The 19,391-nt window shown below is 48.0% G+C and overlaps 1 protein-coding gene and 1 long non-coding RNA gene across 6 annotated transcripts in view; one reads left to right on the forward strand and one right to left on the reverse strand.

The window, feature by feature from the left end:
• The window catches only part of LOC137547329 (uncharacterized), a 235,422-nt gene that overhangs the window by 139,753 nt on the left and 76,278 nt on the right, over positions 1-19,391 (forward strand). The window lies entirely within an intron of this gene.
• The window catches only part of LOC137547328 (T-lymphocyte activation antigen CD86-like), a 246,585-nt gene that overhangs the window by 123,053 nt on the left and 104,141 nt on the right, over positions 1-19,391 (reverse strand). The window contains exon 1 of one of the 3 annotated variants that reach the window (XM_068270801.1): positions 11,851-11,871. The exons of the other annotated variants lie outside the window; for them this stretch is intronic. The gene's annotated coding sequence lies outside the window, so the exon portion shown is untranslated. Of the gene's footprint in view, positions 1-11,850; positions 11,872-19,391 lie in introns of those variants that run through there. 3 annotated transcript variants of the gene reach the window in all.

Consider the following 19,391-nt stretch of genomic DNA (forward strand, 5'->3'; position numbering starts at 1 on the left):
ATCCGCGTGCGAATTCGTTTTTGCGTTTTCCATGACTAATTCGCACCGCACAAGTGGAAACGGGTCCTCATTGTTTCTTCTTTGTTTATGATTTATTTGCTGAGAAACGTTCAAAGGTTCACTAGTCTGCTCTGTAAAATCATTTAAAATGCTGAGTGTATTGTGGAAACTGCAATGACTAGAGAATGATGCAATGTTATAAAAAAAAAAGTTATATACTTGAAAATAAAAATATGACACCATTTTCTTTGCTGCTAAAGTTCTGTTAATTATCCGTATTACACAACCAATTCAATATATCATGGGGGGTTGTTTTTTTTGGCTTCAGTGTCACTGTAAACAATACCAGTTACCTGGCTGATCTGCTGATCCTGTGTCTCTAATATGTTTAGCCATAGACCCTGAACAAGCTCCTGTGTCTCTAATGCTTTTAGCCATAGACCCTGAACAAGCATGCAGCAGATCAGGTACTCTGACTCATCTGATTCAGGTTTTACTGGATTAGCCATATGCTTGTTCCAGGGTTTTGACTCAGACAGACACTACTTATGCCAGAAGATCAGCATAGAAGATCAGGCATTGTTTACAAGGAAATAAATATGGCAGCCTCCATATCCCTCTCACCTCAGGTTCCCTTTAAAGAGAATCTGTACTCTAAAATTCTTACAATAAAAAGCATCCCATTCTATTCATTATGTTCTCCTGGGCCCCTCTGTGCTGTTTCTGCCACTCCCTGCTGAAATCCTGGCTTGTAATTGCCAGTTTTATGCAGTGTTTACAAACAAAAAACATGGTTTCTAACCACTCTGAGATCAGCTTCCTGTGTGACTCATGCAGAGCTTGGAGAGGGTGTGTAAAGCTTCTGCCAATGACAAGCAGTGCTGCACATTCCACACATTCCAGCCTCAACCCGACAGAGACGACAGAGGAAAGGAGATAAGATTTATTACAGAGACAGTGCAACTAGGAAAGGCTGCAGTAAGACAGACCACATTAGAACAGTAATAGGAACTTATAGGATAAAAGAAATAAGGCTCAACATTTTGTTACAGAGTCTCTTTAAGTTCCATCATCTCCCCTCGACCAATTACTGCACATGACATGACACGTATAGCGCTGCTCCACAATATTTCAGCGTCTCTGACCGCTTTCGCCCCCCTCCCCCGCCAGCAACATCGTAGAATCCGCTCACCGATGTTCCCGCTTGCCCCCCCCCCCCCCCCCCTGCCCTGCCAGTTAAATACCCATTTTATTTTCATACATTTTCATGATGGAAAGCCCAGTAAAAATGAAGAGGCACATTTAAGGAGGAACCAGTGTGTGAGGGCATCTGCAGGGGTAGAGCCCGTCAGTGACAAGGAGGCGGGGGTCCAGGATGTTGCTGGCGGGGGCTGAGGCAGACAGGGGAGTTAAAAAATACTGTGTAGTGGCATGAATAGAGACATGCACAGTGATTTGTCAATGCCTGAAGGCGGAGCTACTATATGTGCAGCACAAGCTGTTATGACACCGGCACCGAAATAACAATGATGTTGCAGAAATTTTCCCTGCACTCCTTTTTCTTACTCCTCCCACCTAGTGCCAGTACTGCCTGGTCACGTCATAATGACGCAACCGGAACTAGGAGGAAGGAGTGAGCGAGACAAGCAGCTGATCGTGCGGGCTCCAGGGATCAGGTGAGTGATGCCAGCGGCTGCTGCCGCCACTTTATTACTTTGCAAGAGGAGCAGAAGAGTGCAGGAGGACCCCGGAGGATGCCAGGCACAAGAAGGGGGACAGCATCACTGCGGGCACCCTCGAGTAAGGTGAATGATGCCCGTATATATATATAATGTACAGACCAAAGGTTTGGACACACCTTCTCAATCAAAGAGTTTTCTTTATTTTCATGTCTATGAACATTGTAGATTTACACTGAAGGCATCCAAACTATGAATTAACACATGTGGAAGTATAGTACATAACCAAAAAGTGTAAAACAACTGAAAATATGTCATATTCTAGGTTTTTCAAGGTAGCCACCTTTTGATTTGATTACTGCTTTGCACACTCTTGGCATTCTCTTGATGAGCTTCAAGAGGTAGTCACCTAAAATACTCTTCCAACAGCCTTGAAGGAGTTCCCAGAGATGCTTAGCACTTGTTGGCCCTTTTGCCTTCACTCTGCGGTCCAGCTCACCCCAAACCATCTCGACTCGGTTCAGGTCTGGTTACTGTGGAGGCCAGGTCATCTGGCGCAGCACCCCATCACTCTCCTTCCTGGTCAAATAGCCCTTACACAGCCTGGAGGTGTGTTTGGGGTCATTTTCCTGTTGAAAAATAAATGATGGTCCAACTAAATGCAAACCGGATGGAATAACATGCCACTGCAAGATACTGTGGTAGTTATGCTGGTTCAGTATGCCTTTAATCTTGAATAAATCCCCAACCGTGTCATCAGCAAAGCACCCCACACCATCACACCTCCTCCTCCATGCTTCACTGTGGGAATCAGGCATGTAGAGCCCATCCGTTCACCTTTTCTGCGTCGCACAAAGACACAGTGGTTGGAATCAAAAATCTCAAATTTGGACTCATCAAACCAAAGCACAGATTTCCACTGGTCTAATGTCCATTCCTTTAGCCCAGACAAGTCTCTTCTGCTTGTTGCCTGTCCTTAGCAGTGGTTTCCTAGCAGATATTCTACCATGAAGGCCTGATTCACACAGTCTCCTCTTAACAGTTGTTCTAGAGATGTGTCTGGTCTGCTGCTAGAACTCTGTTAGGCATTGACATGACCTGAGCTGCTGTTAACCTGCGATTTCTGAGGCTGGTGACTGGGATGAACTTATCCTCCGCAGCAAAGGTGACTCTTGGTCTTCCTTTCCTGGGGCGGTCTGCATGTGAGCCAGTTTCTTTGTAGCGTTTCATGGTTTTTGAGACTGCACTTGGGGACACTTTCAAAGTTTTCCCAATCTTTCGGACGGACGGACCTTAATTTCTTAAAGTAATGATGGCCACTCGTTTTTCTTTACTTAGCTGCTTTTTTCTTGACATAATACAAATTCTAACAGTCTATTCAGTAGGACTATCAGCTGTGTATCCACCTGACTTCTCCACAACGCAACTGATGGTCCCATCCCCATTTATAAGGCAAGAAATCCCACTTATTAAATCTGACAGGGCACACCTGTGAAGTGAAAATCATTTCAGGTGACTACCTCTTGAAGCTCATCAAGAGAATGCCAAGAGTGTGCAAAGCAGTAATCAAAGCAAAAGGTGGCTACTTTGAAGAACCTAGAATATGACATATATTCAGTTGTTACACTTTTTGGTTATGCACTATACTTCCACATGTGTTAATTCACAGTTTGGATGCCTTCAGTGTGAATCTACAATGTTCATAGTCATGAAAATAAAGAAAACTCTTTGAATGAGAAGGTGTGTCCAAACTTTTGGTCTGTACTGTATATATATATTGCTTTGGTATTTCAACTATTTTACAAGTTCGTGTTACTAAAAATAAAACTTTTCCATGTCAGCCTATCCTAAGCTGTCAGAAATTATGAAGTTTCCTTCCTTGTAGCTTCAGTCAGGACTGGGACCTTTCAGCCTGGGGGGAAAACACAAACTAGAGGCCCGTTTCCATGTCAGCCCCAGCCCAAATGTCATCAGACACGCACCCAAAGTGCTACATGCTAGTAGTCACGTGGGGCGCCCATGTGGAAATACAGCAAGGACACTTCCAGGGCAGTGTGACAGGTAAAGTATAACTGCACAGGCACCGGGGGTCACATAATACATTTGGAGGGATAACAGCAAGGGGTTTCCGTTGTGTCCGTTGCTCGTGAATATCGCACGTCGTCACCGCTGCACACCAAATCTACCACATCAGCCTGAGATTTCCCAGCATCTCAGTTCAACCAATTTCCGCCCAAAATCAGTCAAATTGTCAATTGGGCATGCTTGTGGCAGCACATATTTTCACCCAATCGGATAGTAATTATCAAAACGGTTGGTTGATCGCCGAGACAACAGATGTATGGCCACCTTAATTCCCCAAAACTCCCCCCCCCCCCCCCCACACTTATGTCTATAGAGGTACTGTCCCTTCAGAAGAGGGACATTTGGGAGCTATAATGGTGTGAAAGCAGACAGCTGGTTTTTTTTCTATGGACCCTGCAGGCAAGCCTCTGCTCTGCATCTTGTTGTGTACATTTACCAGCTTACCCATCCTATAATTGCTCCATAATTGCACCTTTAGTTTTCTCAGCCAGCCTAATGTTTCACATTGCCTTATACAAAAACCTGAATGCAGCAAGCACTGTACCAGCCCTAAATCATTAAATGAGAGGCAGCCTGGGGGAAATCTCCCCCTTTCCCCCCTGGCCAGTCCTCCCCTGCCTCAGTGATGTCTATAGTTGTTATTGTACCTGCTCCAACATTTAATTTTTGCATTTTTATTTCCTTGTGCAGGAATTGCTTCATTCATGCAGGAATCACTGGCAATTGCTAATGCCAAATGTCTGCTCATATCCCATGTGCAGTTATATTCAGTTCTATACCCAGTTTTACTGGAGCAGTGGTGAGAGCTAGTGTTGATCGAACACCCAGATATTCGGGCTTGGGTCTGCTCAGCCGAACATGGTCCAGATGTTCGGTATATTCGGCTGAACACCGAGCCCTAACGCACTGGTATGTTTACTTTTGTGCAATTTTAACAATACAGATTCTCTTTAAGCTGGAGGGGAGCTCAGAGGGGAGAACCCCGAGGTGAGGGAGGGGGGTGACTGTCCCCCCTCCCCGCCGACTGTGGCCATGGCTTTCCCTCATGCTGCGTCCCCTCCAGCCCCTCCAGCCCCCCAAAACGGCCCCCGAACAGCACAGCCGAGCACCATGAGGTGCTCGGCTGAGCTCAAGCCGAACCCAAACACCCAGATATTCGGGGAATAACGAACAGTGGCGAACACTATTCAATCAACACTAGTGAGAGTGGGTCAGTGAATAATGGCGCGCAGAGCCTATGCATAAAAATGGCGCCGCATTATTGATATACGCTTATTGCTATTTATCGTAAGTACTGCATAATAATGGCACACAGGGAAAAAAAAGAAAAACGGCACACAGTAACGTTATCAATAGCTAACCTACATAAGCCAAACTGCAGAAGTTATTTAACTGCAAAACGGTCAATGGATTTAATGTAACACTGTCAAGGTTAGGGTTAAGCACCACCAGGGGAGATTTAGGGTTAGGCAGCACCAGGGGGGTCTTAGGGTTAGGCACCACCAGGGGGTGCTTAGGGTTTGGCGCCTCCAGGGGGGTGGTTAGGGTTAAGCACCATCAGGGGGGTGGTTAGGGTTAGGCACCACCAGGGGAGTGGTTAGGGTTAGGTACCACCAGTGGGGTCTTAGGGTTAGGCACCACCAGGGGGGTGGTTAGGGTTAGGCACCACCAGTGGGGTCTTAGGGTTAGGCACCACCAGGGGGGTGGTTAGAGTTAGGCACCACCACTGGGATCGAATCTGCTGTCAAATCTTTAAAGCTAAATTTCGATCGTCCGAAATAGATCGGTCCCTTCTACTGCTCCGTGCGGGAAATTACCGTCGATTGCCCGCGGGTAGGGAGCGCGTCGCTAGCGGCGTTCAAGTGCCCGACGACCGACGCAATACAGCTGCAATACATTACCTGCTCCGCCGGCGCGACTCCCCCGGTCTCTGCGGTCTTCTTCTCTGCTCTGGTCTGGTCTCCGGCTGGCTTCACTGAACTTCCTGTCCCGGAAGGAAGTTTAAACAGTAGAGGGCGCTCTACTGTTTAAACTTCCACCAGACAGGAAGAAGTGAAGCCTGACGGACCCGGAGACCAGACCAGAGAGAAGAAGACATCTGTGCAGAAAGTACCCATGAACAAGCGCTTGCTTTCACTGTGTTCGCACAGTGCATAACTGTACCTGCACAGTTCTGTCATGCAGTGATACTGGGGAGGGACAGGGTACCCCAACTACAACAACAAGCACTATCAGCACACTCAGGAGCCAGTTATCTAGCCCACCATGGGCTTCATTCATTGTTCAGGTGCCTCAATATTTTCTGGTGTACTTCAATATTTTAACATGTGGATCAGGGGAGGGAGGGGTTAACTGGGTGCAACATGACAACCACTGCTGGGGGAGGGGGTCAGAGGGAATTATTGTTTAGCCCCACCAGTTAACAATTCCCATTTACATAAATAAAAATACATAGTTACATAAAAAGCCAGAGCTTTGCATGCTCTGCCCAATAAGCCCCAATACCACTGTAGCAGCAACTGTACAGTAGGGTGCATAGTGAGGCACATACTAATGTGCCCAAACGTCCCTGCAGGCTGGACAGCTAGGGAGGGAGGAATAGAGCCTGCAAGTATGTGCTGTTGTCTGTGACAGGAAAAGCTGGAATGTTTAGGTGGTGACAGGGAGGAGCATCAGAGGTGAGAAGAGCCTCAGACTGGAGCTCAGGAGCTGGGAGCACATCGGTAGTGCATGTGTGTTATTCACTGTGCCACTCTCTGCCAGGGCCGGCCTTAGGTTTCACAGCGCCCTGAGCGAAACCTGAATTTGGTGCCCCCCCCCCCCCCCCACACACACGCACTTTGCACCGTGCATTATAGCTGTGGTCTGTCCCCCCCCCCCCCCCCCCAAAAAAAATGCCCTCAGACTCAGTATAGGCAGGTAACCAGCTATAGGTGCCCTTAGCATAGGATCTTATGTTTAGGTGTCCTAAATATAGGCAGCCAAGCATAGGTGCCCCCAGTATAGGAATTTAGCTATAGGTCCCCCCATAGGTAGCCAGGCATAGGTGTCTCCAGTATAGGTAGCCAGGTGTTGGTGCCCTCAGTACAGGTAGCCAGGCATAGGTGCCCTCAGTATAGGTACCCAGGTGTAGGTGCCCTCAGTATTGGAAGCCAGCTATAGGTGCCCCCAGTATATGAAGTCAGGTGTAAGCCCCCTCTGTATAGGTAGCCAGGTGTAGGTGCCCTCAGTATAGGAAGCCAGCTATAGGTGCCAGGGCTGTGTAGTCGGTACAAAAATCCACCAACTCCGACTCCTCAGTTTAGAATTCCTCCGGCTCCTCGACTCCGACTCCTCTAATTTGCATATTAAAATCTTGTTGATTGAAAGTATGTAACATGAAATTCGTCTCTTAACTGCCAACGCTTAGGAATTTTAAAAGACAACTGAAGTGAGAAGGATATGGAGACTGCCATGTTTATTCCCTTTAGTCATAGACTAAAACTAGTCCTTGGTAAGAGTACTTGTAAAAGGTACAGACCGGAACAAAGAACATCTATCAGGCCCTATGTGGGTACATGTAAGAGTGATGTGCAGGTACTCTGCAGGGGAATAAGGAGATTCTTCCTCTATTACACATTCTTCATGCACAATCTGAACCAGGTTTATGGGTGATAGACAACACCTCTGTGTTCAATGTGCACAACATTCTCAGTGGATTCCCTGCAGCTCTGTGGAGAGTGCATATGTAGAGTATAGTACTACTGTGTAACAAAGTAAACCTGAGACAGATGAAATTAAAGTTGTATACATACCTGGGGCTTCCTCCAACCCCCTTCAGGCTAATCAGTCCCTCGCTGTCCTCCTCCGCCACCTGGATCTTCTGCTATGAGTCCAGGTACTTGAGCCAGTCTGGCGTAGTGCGCATGCACACACTCCGCCGCCGGGAGCGCACTACACCTGCGCAGCGCTACTGCTGTGGAAGCAGCATGCGGCCGGACTGCGCTGACTGGCTGAATTACCAGGACTCATAGCAGAAGATCCAGGTGGTGGAGGAGGACAGCGAGGAACTGATTAGCCTGAAGGGGGCTGGAAGAAGCCCCAGGTATGTATAAAACTTTACTTTTCATCCTTCTCAGGAACCATTTAATTCGTAGTCACTAAACCAAATTTTAACAACATATCAAATTATTTGATTTCATGAGCAAAGAGAGTGCGTACATTTACATAAATCAGAATCAACGCAGAATTATTTCCATCTCATTGAACATCTCTATTAGTGACACGGCTACACATCAGGCTTTATACTTACAGCATAGATGTTATTTAGTATATATAAGAGATTCCCGTGTACACATCATATATACAGTCACAATCAGTCATCAGGCTAAAATAAAAAATAAAAAAAAAGCTTTACTCACCTGGGGCTTTCCCCAGCCCCTTGCAGCCGACTGTCCCACCCTGTCACCTCCGCTTCGCGCCACTGTCCCGCTCTCGCCGCACGGTGCAGAGGCCGCTGCGCAGTTCGCCGTGGCCATTATTGACAGCAGTGATTCACACAAGCGCTGTAAAGCGGATCCCACGGATGGCCTTTGCACCGTGCGTCGAGAGCGGTAAGGAGCGGAGGTGACAGCGGAGGACAGTCGGCTGCAAGGGGCTGGAGAAAGCCCCAGGTGAGTAAAGCTTTTTTTGTTTTTATTTTAGCCTGATGACTTCTTTAAATATAGGAGAGCCTCCTTTAGCATAGGTGGCTTCTCCCTTTCAATATGTAGCCAGATCCCCCCCCCCCCCCCCCTATAGGAAGCCACCCCAAAGTAGTCAGATGCCCCTCCCCCTCCTTTGGTATAGGTGTCTTCCCCCTTTCCTCTTGTGTTTTCAGATGCCCCCCCTTAAGTATAGGCAGCCCCCCAAAGTAGTCAGAGGCCCCCACCCCTTATGTATAGGAGCCTAGGTGGCCCATTGTGTATGCATTCAAGGCCAATCACCCTCCCCTCCCCCGTCTGTTGGGCTGAGCAATGTCTCACCTGCTTCTCAGGGTGGCAAGTTTCCCATCACTCGGCTGCCCCACAGGTTCTAGCGCTGCCCATGGCTTCCTCTCCCCTGGCACTTGCACATCGTTCCCCATCGCTCCACTGCCCGGGCTTTATTCATTAATTCAAACTTGCAGGCAACAGCGTGGCCCGCAGTGATGAGTGAGACGAGCTGTGACCAATCACAGTGCTGTATACTTACAGGAAGTGAAGAGTACAGCGTTGTCATTGGTCCCCGCACGCTCATCACTGCGGGCCATGCTGATGATATCTAACTGCAGTGGAAGTTAATGCATGGGTAGCCCTGGCAGCGGTCGGAGCGCCGGGAGAGGAAGAGGTGGGCAGCGTTAACACCAGCCAGTAACACACTGCAGTAGCCCCAGTTTCCTCCAGCGCAGCATGACCGCGGCGGCATCCCCAGGCATGGCTATACCCGGAGCGCTGCGCCCTATGGGCCGTACGCCATTCTCTCTAATTACAGAGAGACGGCGGGGACGCCGGGGAGAGACAGAGCGGGCGGCGGAGCGGCGACACTGTACTGTGCGCGGCGTGCCGCCCATGCGCCCTTGTAAGCTGGCGCCCTGAGCGACCGCTCCGGTCGCACAGGTCAAAGGCCGGCCATGCTCTCTGCTATATATAGCTGCTGCTGCTGCTGCCTCCCCATTGCCTTTCCTGCAGGCTGTATATCTTATGAGATCCTGCAGCTGATTCCTCCTCTCTGGGGCAGACTGGACGGCTGATCTGATAGTAACCTTTTTCAGGCAGAAGTTTTCACAGTCAATGAGCGCCTGACCCCGAACACACACTTCCCACACGCTCTAGATGACTCAGGCAGGGCGAGTTGGCTGTGGCTGCACTGCGAATTACGTCCCAAGCACTTTCTTCTTGCCAAGTTGCCATTACAATAAGCAGGCACGCCAGGCAGCCAAAGCAGGTCAGATCATAGCCTTGCTCAGCACCTGCTACTCCGAACTTCCAACATCGCATAGTTTTCTATTGGCCCAGAGGGAAGGGGTAGGCGGGGCAGAGCAAATTTGCTCTGTATCTATTGGTGGGGAGTGGGAGAAGGCGCTGCTATGACAGCGTTTTGAAACTAATGGATGCCAACGTGATTGTGTGTCAGGCGCACTACAAGATCCAGCAGCCACCGCGCTCTGACAGTGAATGGCGCTCTAGGCAACGGTTTGGACTGCCTTTGCCTTTGGGCGCCCCTGCATCTGATAATCCCTTTTTCTACTCCCCAGGTGTCTCTACCCCACTAACCTCTAGATTGTAAGCTTGCAAGGGCAGGGACCTCCCCCTTTTGTTATCCGTTTCTGTGCAATTTATCAAAGGAACATCTATGAGTATACTGTAGGTGATGTTATTCAAAGTACACAAGTGTGTATCTGTACTTGTGTCACTGGTAGTCCTAATGGTACAGTATGTATGTTGAAATGATCGTGTATCTACACTCCCCATTGTTGTATGATTTGCACATCGTACAGCGTTATGGAATATGTTGGCTCTCTATGAATAAAAATAATAACAGTAATAATAATAATCTGCCTGTATAAGAAAAAACAAGGAACACCAAGAGCCCCAATAGTGTAATATGTACTAGTAAATGGTTACTAGATAGAGTAAATATTAACACTCACAAACCAGGGTTACCATTAGGCAACCACTGTAAAGGCAGGTGGGGAGATTTTCCTGACCCCACTCAGAAATAAGAAGTCGCTCTCTGTAGATGAGTAAAAGGGGGTTCAACCCTCCACCCAGGGTGGACTCAATATTATGCAGGAGAACAGAGGCGCCAAAAGGATAAAAGGAAGCTAAATGAGCTTAAAAACCAAATTCTTGGTAAATAGAGGAGGTAGTGGTGGACTTACCTCCTCCAAGTAGACACACAATGACTGTAGTAAAGACAGTCAACATATTTTATTTATGAACTCCAAACATGCAACGCGTTTCGCAGATTTGATCCCGCTTCATCAGGTAATAACGGAGCAATAGCATATGTGGCCAGTAGAAGAGCCAGTAGCATATGTGGTCAGTAGACAGAGGTGCCTGACTCTTCTACTGACCACATATGCTATTGCTCCGTTGTTATTGCCTGATAATGCAGGATCAAACCTGCGAAACGCGTTGCATGTTTGGAGTTCATAAATAAAATACATTGACTGTCTTTACTACAGTCGTTGTGTATCTACTTGGAGGAGGTAAGTCCACCACTACCTCCTCTATTTACCAAGAATTTGGTTTTTAAGCTCATTTAGCTTCCTTTTATCTTTTTGGCGCCTCTGTTCTCCTGTTCTCCTGCATGCCTGTATAAGAAGAAGGTGGGGTATGTAGTTCAGAGGAAGAAAATGGTGACTAATTCTAAAGTTATGTACACACACACTAGACTGCTGTCATCAGGTAACAAACAATCCCCGGCAATTATGCAACAAATGAGTGACGTCTGCCATGTTTGACCTCAGCGATGGCACGGTGACAGCATACCTCCCAACCTTATGAGATAAGTAAGTGGGACACTTAAAGGGATACTGTAGGGGGGTCAGGGGAAAATGAGTTGAACTCACCCGGGGCTTCTAATGGTCCCCCACAGACATCCTGTGCCCGCGCAGCCATTTACCGATGCTCCGACCCCGCCTCCAGTTCACTTCTGGAATTGCAGACTTTAAAGTCTGAAAACCACTGCGCTTGCGTTGCGGGATCCTCGCTTCCGCTGATGTCACCAGGAGAGCACTGCGCAGGCCCAGTATGGTCTTTGCCTGCGCAGTACGCTCCCGGTGACATCAGCTGGAGCGAGGACACGGCAACGCAGGCGCAGTGGTTTTCAGACTTTAAATTCTGAAATTCCTGAAGTGAACCGGAGGCGGGGCCGGAGCATCGGTGAGTGGCTGCACGGGCACAGGATGTCTGCGGGGGACCATTAGAAGCCCCGGGTGAGTTCGACTCATTTTCCCCCGACCCCGCTACAGTATCCCTTTAAGTCACACCCCTGCCACACCTCTAACCACGCCCCCCAGCACACCCCTAGTCACGCATGCCATAAAAATTTCATAGGAAAAAATATGTTTTACAATTCATACCACACTGGTCCGTTCGATGCTGGTTCATTTTCCTTCATATTTACAGTTGAAAATAAGAAATACATTGTTTTAATAAAGTTTAGAGTCAATCAAACACATTTGTTCTGTAGAAAAATACATATATTTGCATAAATCTGTACAGCAGTCCTGAAAGAGGGACACATGAGGACAGGGCCGGATTTGCCGTAAGGCACCATAGGCACGCGCCTACAGGCGGCTGATGATGGAAAGGCGGCTAACTCTCCCCCCCCCCCCCCCCCAGAGTGCCTCCCTCCCTGCTTCCCTGATGAGAGTGTAAATGAGAGGTTACTCACCCTGCTCTCAGCATCCCACTGACGAGATCTGCCTTCAGTCGGGGGCACCTCTAGCTACCTAATACTGAGTTTTCTCTCAGTACCTAATACTTAATATTGAGGGTGCCTCTGGCTGTCTAATGCTAGAGAAGTAAGGGAGAAGTGACAGCCGGGTCAGCCAGCATACTTGCGGTGCAGTTTGGTGGGGCTGTAGGTTATTGGAGGGTGAAGTCTAAGGACCCAGGACATCTGTGCCTATAGGCTCCTGTAAGGTAAATCCAGGCCTGCATGAGGAGGAAAGAGGGACAGAGAGATTGGGTTCCCAAGGAGGGACAGTTGGGAGCTATGGTGGTAAGAGTCTACTAATGAGATCATTAAAGGGAGTCTGAAGCAAAAAAAAAAAAAAAGATACTCACCTAAGGAGAGGGAGGGCTCTGGATTCTATAGAGCCTTCCAGGTCTCCTCACGGTGTCTGCGTTCCCCCCAGGCTCTCCTGTTAGCAGTCTACGACCGATCAGTCATAGACTGCTCGCTTCCGCTGGGCTTCAGCAGTCTTTAGAAGCACTCGGGCTCCCAAAAACAGGCTGCTCCTCACTGTGAGCGCACGAGTACTATCTCTCGGGCACTCGCACTCAGTACAAAGCCGACAGTCTCCGGGAGCTCGAGTTCTGATTCAGGTCCGCTTTAAAGGATACCCGAAGTGACATGTGACATGATGCCATAGTCATGGGTATGTACATTGCCTAGCACATAGATAACTAGGCTGTGTTCCTTTTTTTATTACTCTGCCTGAAAGAGTTAAATATCAGGTATGTAATTGACTCAGTCCTGACTCAGACAGGAAGTGACTACAGTTTGACCCTCACTGATAAGAAATTTCCCTTTTTATCTCTTTCTTGCTCTCAGAAGCAATTTTCTGCTAGGAAAGTGTTTTACAGTTAGAATTTCTTATCAGTGAGGGTCACACTGTGGTCACTTCCTGTCTGAGTCAGGACTGAGTCAGCCACTTACATACCTGATATTTAACTCTTTCAGGCAAAGAAAGAAAAAAAAGAACACAGCATAGTTATTTGTGTGCTAGGCACTGTACATACCCATGTCTATCGCATCATGTCACATGTCAGTTCGGGTATCCTTTAAGACCTCAGAGTACGGGGGTCTTAATCCTGGACAGGTGCACGGCTACCAGCATGCAGAGCTGCACAATGAGTGTTTAAATCTGAAAAGTTTTTTAATAACATACAGAAGCCTTGTACAGCACTGATCTATGTCTACAAATTTTGGGGGGAGGGGGATTTTGGAGGGCAATAGTGGAGACTAAAAGTTTGTGCAAAGGAAGGTTTGCAAATACATTTAGGCCTTGTTCACACTTGCACAAAAATGCTCCATTTAGCGCAGTGGCGTAACTAGAAATAACTGGGCCCCCTGCAAAACTTTTATCTACAAAACTTTGAATAATTCAAGGGCGGAGCCAGGCTGAGAGTGGGAAGGACCAGCGTGTGTGTGACACCAATGGTGAAGTGTCACTGACAGGTCTGTGAACTATCTCCAAACAGGGAAGATAGTTCTCGAGGTCGGACAGGCCAGGTCGGCAACAGACAAACAGATCAGATACAGAGACAGGAGACAGACTCGGAATCTAAAGACAAGCAGGGTTCAGCAACAGTGTATCAGTTATAGCGAAGTACCAAATCAGAGATCAAGAGAGTGGTCAGGAAAGCAGAAAGTCATAACAGATAATAACAATGCCTAATCTTAGGTGTGAGTTCCGTGATCATCAACACCCTGGAACTAGTCTGATATATAACAGAGTGATAATACAGTTCCCTAGTCTTGGGTGTGAGTTCCTTGATCATCAACACCCTGGAACTAGTCTGAAGTATAACAGAATGGTAATACAGTTCCCTAATCTTGGGTGTGAGTTCCTTGATCATCAACACCCTGGAACTAGTCTGAAGTATAACAGAATGGTAATACAGTTCCCTAATCTTGGGTGTGAGTTCCTTGATCATCAACACCCTGGAACTAGTCTGAAGTAATAACACAGAAAATATCACAGATTCTGACAAGGTCTGAGTGCTACCACGTAATGATCGCAACGCCAGACACCAGAGAAATGACCAGCACCCAGTATATATACTATAGCGCTCTCCAGCGCCTCCCCTAAGTGCTGGACCAATCAGAAATGGTTGAATTGTCAGCTGACCGGCCTGGTCAGCTGACACCCTTCTGGCTGTCATAAAAGTTCTGCCTCTTCGCGCGCGCGTCCTTCTGAATCTTTGTGGACTATCAGTCCCAGCCACACCAGACATATCTTGCAATGTATCCGCTGTGCAGGGTGCGGAACCGCACTGCTATCCGGGCATGCGGCGGTTTCTCCGCGTTCAGCCATGCTGACCGATGTAGGCCTATGCGTGCAAACCGCCTTGGACGCGGAAACAGCCGCCTTACTCTGAGCACCCGCGGCGGCTTTTCCGCGTTTTCTCACAGAGACCAAGATGATTTCCATAAAGGAAAAGTTTTTCAGTGGGGAAGAGGTTTCAAAAATGTTCAAGGAAAACCATGGAGAAAACGTTTTCCCAAAAAACAAGTTAAGAGAGATCACTGGACCTCAGGTTCTGGGTCATACAGTCCAGATGATAAAGGAGGATTTAGTTCCATAAAAAAACAAAATGAATTACACCAAAAAAAAGGGGAAGCGCCCAAGAGGAGGAAGAGAAGGGGGAGGAGAAAGAGGCGGAGAAATAGATCAGAATTCCCAAGCGGGAATTCTGAAACAAGTATGGAAGGGAGTATCACAGTACAAGAAGAGTTAAAAAGGAAAGATATAGATCAGTGGAGTAATGACCAGGAAACAGGAGGAAGTAATACAACAATGACCGTTGTGAATTTAACATGGGTCGATTTACCAGTGAAATGTACAGAATTGTTGAGTAAAGGATTGAATTATGGAATAACCCAGAAGTTTGACTTTCATAAGTTTGAAGTGGATTTATATAAAGCAACTAGGAAAATTCAGATAGATCGGGTTTATAATAGACTTGAAGGAGAAGATCCAAAACAGGTTCAAAATCCATTGGGACATGGGATTTCAGGAAACTTAGGGTTTATGGTGAAGTTAAAAGATAGTGACTCTTCTGCCTTGAAGGACTTATGTGACCTGCTTGATTGTTCTGATGAAAGAGCTAGTAGTATGCCTCAAGGTCAAGAAGTGGACATAAAAGAAACAGGAGAGGGGTTTCATATTAAATCTCGGACTCCATTCCCATTGATCCGGTCACCAGTAGACATTTTCCATGAGGCAGTGTTGAGAGATGTCAAGGCGCAAGTTTATCCTGGAGCTCCCCCAAATTTGAATAAAAAAATAATTGAGGATTTAAAATGGTTAAAAACAAGAAAAGATTTAATAATTAAGAAAGCCGATAAGGGGGGTAATATTGTGGCTATGAGTAGGGAGTATTATGTGAAAGAGGCACAACGACAGTTGCTGGATGAAAAGTCTTATAAAAAGCTACAAGGAAATCCAATAATGAAGTTCCAGGATAGACTGCGTTCTTTACTCAGGAGAGGAGTGGAGAATGGATATCTCAGTCAGAAATTGGGTGAACAACTGTTTGTTGAATACCCACGGCATCCCGTGTGGTATTTTTTGCCAAAAATACATAAGTCCCTGGTCGACCCCCCGGGACGGCCAATAGTGTCAGGGAGGGGGTCAGTGTCTGAGCCCCTCTCTAAGTATCTGGACCACACCCTCAGATCCTTCTTGGAGGGCATACCCTCCTATCTGAAGGATTCAACTGCAGTTTTAAAATTAGTTGATGAGTGGCAATTGGGTTCTGAGTACAGCTTGGCCAGTATTGATGTAGTTAATTTATATGGAAGTATCCCACAGGAGAAAGGTGTTATTGCAGTTGAAGAAATATTGCGTAGGAATAATAAAGATGCAGGTTATGTCTCCTTTATAGGAGAATGTCTTACTTGGGTATTGAATTCAAATGCCTTTAAGTTCGGGGGGGGGGGGGGGGGGGGGATGGTTTCAGAAAGTGACGGGAACAGCGATGGGGACCCCTGTGGCCCCTGTTCTTGCCAATCTGTACTTCTCCCTATGGTAAGAGGAGCACATATATAGTTCCAAAAATCCATATAGACAATTTCTGGGGGAGTGGAAGAGATACGTGGATGACATATTTATGAAAATGGATAATAGAGGCGCCAAAACAGGATAAAATAGGTTAAAAACCGTTTTAAAAAAAGAGGGGGGGGGGGTGGAACCACTTCCCTCAGTTAAATGACCAGGCTAGATCCAGCCGTAATTAATGCAGGAAATATTTATTCTCAGAAATCGGTTCTGCATGGGGGGAGTTATCATCAGAGACACACAATTGAAGCGATTCCCTATAGTCAATTTGTAAGATTACGCAGAAACAATTCAGATTTCACTACATTTATGGAACAAGCCTTAGAGTTAAAAGGAAAGATTGTTAGCTCGAGGTTATCAGGAAAAGAACATTCAGCAGGCTTTGGAAAAAGCCTCAAGGCTGGATCGAGCAGGATTGCTGAACTATAAAAAGAGGAAAAAGGGTATGGATATGTTCTCTTTTGTGTTTGATTATAACCCGATGGCTAAAAGTATTAATTAAATAATTCAAAGACATTGGCCAATTGTAAGGGCTGGCGGACCCGCTGCCAGCACGCACGTGGCAGCGGGCTCCGCTTCTCAGCCTCCTCTATGTGGTGCATCTCCGAGCGGGGCAATGTGGACGGCGGAGTCCGCATGCCCGGCGGGGTCCGCATGCCCGACGGACTCCGCCGTATGCTCACTCCATGTGGGGTCCCCCTCGCCGGCCAATAGTCTCCACTTGACGCGCGCGAGGAGACAAGAGCTTTATTCTTTGAGGAGGGGAGTCAGCTGACCAGGCCGGCCAGCTGACTCCAGCGAGGCTGTGGATTGGCTGGGGCTCTGGGGCGGCGCTGGGGAGCCTTCTGGCTACATATGGGACTTGCTTGTCAGTAGCAAGTTGTCTGCTGTCGTGAATACACATGCTGTGTTAGCGCTCAGACCTTAGTGCAGTTCCCTGGTGTTGATACTAAGGATTTCACACCTTAGCTTAGGAATATTGTTGTATATTGATCTGTGTTTTGACCTTTTGCTATCCCTGACTACTCTATCTCTAGCTGATCTTGTACCTTTGCCTATCTGATCCTTGTTGCCGACCTCTGCCTGTTTATCGATTACTCTTCTGCCTTCCGCTCCTGTACTGCCGCCGACATCTCTGTTACTGAACCCTTGCCTGTTTAACTTTTCTCCCTTCAGTGGAACGTCTCCCACTGGAGGGTTATCTCTGAGGCTTGCCTCTCCGAGACGCCTGCCCCAAGCAGACGATTACTGCTGGGGGTCGAGATTCCTCACTCAGCCTGGTTAGAGGATCTCACTCACGGGGTTCCCATTCAGAGGTAACCACACCTCTGAGGAATTACCGTGGGGTGGACATTTCCACACTACCTGATTTATTACTGTTTTTATTGTGTTCTTTTGCTGGTGTCCAGAGGTTAGCAATATATCGGATTATCAGCGATACTGCAGATCATCAATAATTGGGTATATATCTGCATTCTTGGTGATACTGCAGATCGCCAATAATCAGATTCTCTCTGCGTGCTGACACCGATCATGACACCAATACTTAAAGATGATAGAGAGATTTCTAATGTGAAAAAAGTGAGACCTCTAATTACGTTTAGAAGGTGTGCCACTATAGGTAGTAAAATTACACATAGTGAATATCGTAAGGAAAAACCTGGTACCTGGCTCGACAACATGAGATTCAAGGGGTCCAGACCGTGCGGCCACTGTGTGGCCTGTCCTAATATGGCCAGAGGGGAAATCTTTAAATTGGGGCCAATAGAATCAAAGATGGCGCTGCTGATGGCTGCCCCGGCACTAGGCTCCTGCATTTTTTTGCACAATTCCCCTTCCCCTCTTCTGAATCTCTCTTCTGGTCAGTAGTGGTAGAATAGATTAGATAGTAGTGATAGTATAGTTGTTAGAGTAAGTTAATTTAAGCAAAAGCTAGGAATTACAGCGCAGAAGGACCAACCTCACCTCACAGCCGAACGGGGATCTCAGGAAACTAGGGATCTCTCAGCCACCTCTGATGTGTCCACCACGATCTCCCAGCTGCCTCCGACGAGTTCACCACGCAGACCCAGGCTCCCAGTCTGCCAACAGTCCTCTGGGCAGCGCAGCTCGCCACCACGTGCCACCGCCGACAACAGTGAGACGGAGTTCCGTTCCTCCACGGACCAGACCCTCCGGACAGCACAGCACGGATCAGCAGCCAGGTTCCGTATGCTGCTGATGAGAAGATGGTCGGCGCTCTCCGAACCCTGAAGTCCCGGCCTCCTCTCCTCCCGCCGCCGCTGCTGCTGATCTCTCCCCCACGTGGTGACCACGTGGAGCAACAACACAGCACAACAGGCCGCTCTCACCGCCGCCTCCGCCAGTTTCATCCACCTACTGCAGCTGGTGCAGCCCTCCACCATCACCGCTGAGCAGCCCTCTGCCGCCTCCTCAGGCCCTCCTAGCCCACCCACGTGGAGGAGCCGCTACCACGGGACTACTGCTGAGCAGCCCTCTGCCGCCTCCTCAGGCCCCCCAAGTCCACCCACGTGGAGGAGCTGGACTACTGCTGGCACCACCACCCAGGAGCCCATCCATCCATCCACCCCACTGCACCGGGATACAAGACCTCCAGGCTCCTCAGAGCGATGCAACTGCACCCCTCACGGACTACATGGAAAGGGTAAGAGCCTAACTCTCTCTACCACCCCTCAGCGGGGCTGCTCTCTCCCCCACACATGCGTTGTCACCCCCTTGCCCAGCCTGCTGCTGCTGCATACCCCTGAACTGGGTGTACGCTGGATGTGAACTTTTGCTGAACCCAGTGCTGACTGCTGAACTTTGTGTCTGGCCAGCTTGAACCCAGCTTACTAACCTCGTGCTTTGCTGAACGGTGTGTCTAGCTTGCTAACCTGGTACTTTGCTTAATTCAGTGCTGACTGCTGAACTTTGTGTCTGGCCGGCTTGAAGCTAGCTGCTAACCTGGTACTTTGCTGAACCTTGTGACTAAGCCTGCTAACCTGATACTGTGCTGACCGCTGAACTTTGTTGCTTTGATGCCAGCTGAACCTAGCTTGCTAACCGGTACCTGCTGCTTGCAGCCCCCTTGTTGTACCTGCTGTTTTCTT

Source organism: Hyperolius riggenbachi, chromosome 2 (assembly GCF_040937935.1).
Source record: "Hyperolius riggenbachi isolate aHypRig1 chromosome 2, aHypRig1.pri, whole genome shotgun sequence".
Classification (NCBI taxonomy): domain Eukaryota; kingdom Metazoa; phylum Chordata; class Amphibia; order Anura; family Hyperoliidae; genus Hyperolius; species Hyperolius riggenbachi.